Genomic DNA, 2,136 nt, shown 5'->3' on the forward strand with positions numbered 1-2,136 from the left:
GCAATGCAACTTTAGTGGATACATTTAGTGAATGGTTTTGCCCTTCTAATTTTGTCATTCTGCTGGAGTCACTACTTTAATTGTATGGCTTGGGAATTGATTTAAATGTCCATGAACTCAATTAAAGCTATTTTTTAATGTTTCAAAATAAACTTCAATCATAGTTTTACATAAAGATAGTTTTCTTAGAAATTCTGAAAGCTAGGCTATAAATTTCCACAAAAGAATTGCAGATGGAACTACAGCCCATTTTTCTCGAATATTGGGCTTTTTCAAAAATATTCTGATCCTTCTACAAAGGCATGTTGGTGGTTTCCTGCCCTTGGACACATAAGAATTGGAGGCAAAGAGATGTGGACTTAGAGAATTCTGGAGCTAGCTTGCTCCCCACAGGCTAAAGATCATCCTTTCCCACAAAGAAAAAAAGAAAAAAAAATTCTGCACCTTATGAAATCTTTCTTACTTTTAAGAATAGTGTTTTGTTAGTGAACTGGACCCTGCAGCCTATGTTCAATGCCGAAACATTGAATTAACATTGAACTATCTTATTGATATGTGGAATGGGTGAAAAGATTCACTATATTAAGGAAAAATAATTATAGACTCCTAAAATCAGCAACACAGCTTTCAAAAATTCTGGGCAAAGCAATATTTACACCAGTTACTAAAATGCGTGTGCTTTGGTGGCTATTTTACTCAGGAGGCAATAAATAGGGGCTAATATCAGGAGCCTTCAGTATTATTTAGACACCAGTCATAGTTTCTCTAACTAATTTTGAACAACAACTCTGTATGGCTCAAATTTATCTGTTGATATCCAGGAATAGGCTTGGCATTAGTCAGCATGATGGCTGAGTCTATGCACACCCGTCGTTTCTAAAACAACTGACTTTCGGAAAGGATGTTTATTCTCCCTTTCTCTCTTTCTGAACGCATCTTTTTCTTTTTTCTTTTGCATCTTTTTCTTTATTTTTAAGGGATGGGTTATCATTAACTCAATGCTCTATTTCACCCAGGCTTTCTTTCTTTTTTTTTTTTTTAACATTTTGTGTAACATTCAGTTCCACTTTCTTGTTTGCAGCATGTGGTTGTTAGAAGATACAGATGTCATGTTCACTGCTTTGCTCTCCCTGCTGTCAGGAGTCATCTGTGTGAGTTTGAGGGGCAGGCTTTCTTCATCAGAATTATGATAAGCATCTGGCCGTTTGCCTTGGGACCCATCTGCCAACCTTCAGCAAAATCACACAAGTATTTCTTAGTCCAATACTGATACCAGTACAACAATAATAAGCTCAGATAATGAGGTACCACTTGCCCTTGGTTATTTTCATTTTACAAAGATGTTGTGATGAGAAAGTTATATTTCAGCCTAATGAAGTATTGTTTATAAAACTTGATGCAGGGATAACACCTTAAAGAATATATGTTTTTAACAAGCTGGAAAATTCTCAAAGAAAGATATAATCTCTAAATCGGAGGGGAATTAGTGGTCATTTAATTCAACCCATCAGATGCATAAATCACTTCTGCAATATCCCTGTTAAGTGTTATCTAGTCTCCATTAGAAATACTCCAGTGACAGAAACTCAGTGTCCCCTCAAGAAGCCACGGCAAATTTTGGGAGGCAAGTGATCATATTGAGAATAATAATTTCAAAAGTGTCTCAGGAGAAAGAGGATAGGAGGAAATTCTCCATCACCCCATTCTACCCTCCAATTGATAAAAACTTCTTTTTCTTTGATGTGGATATTCTGAGGAAGGGATGGATGATTTGCAAAGCAAGTTTAGGGACTCTGGAAGGAAGGGGGTCAAAGAGATCCTAAGATTCAAAGTTAGGGGAATTTTTTATGTGGATTCATATGCTTTAATCAAGACACAGGAGTTGAAAGTAGCAATGATCCTCCTGAAAAAATAATTACTATAATGGAAAGGAAAAAGCTGGGCACTTCATGTGGTCAGGTAGGTGGTAGCTGAGAAATGTTCTCCTGGGTCTTTGAGGTGTAATCCAGAGCTTGCTTCTGATGAGCACTGGAATCAAGAAGACAGGATTTCCCCCAATCCTGTATTTGGGCATTAGGTGATTTGAGTACATTATGGGATGCATCTGGCTAAAGAGATGGGAGTATAGTGGGAAGC

General features: G+C 37.0%; 1 non-coding gene across 1 annotated transcript; it reads left to right on the plus strand.

Annotated features, from left to right (window-relative positions):
* The first annotated feature begins 287 nt into the window (after positions 1–287).
* LOC111761810 (small nucleolar RNA SNORA38) lies at positions 288–419 on the plus strand. The gene has a single exon (XR_002795067.2). It is a non-coding gene; the product is annotated as a small nucleolar RNA SNORA38 (small nucleolar RNA).
* The last annotated feature ends 1,717 nt before the right edge of the window (positions 420–2,136 follow it).

Source organism: Dasypus novemcinctus, chromosome 5, assembly GCF_030445035.2.
Source record: "Dasypus novemcinctus isolate mDasNov1 chromosome 5, mDasNov1.1.hap2, whole genome shotgun sequence".
NCBI classification, from domain to species: Eukaryota; Metazoa; Chordata; class Mammalia; order Cingulata; family Dasypodidae; genus Dasypus; species Dasypus novemcinctus.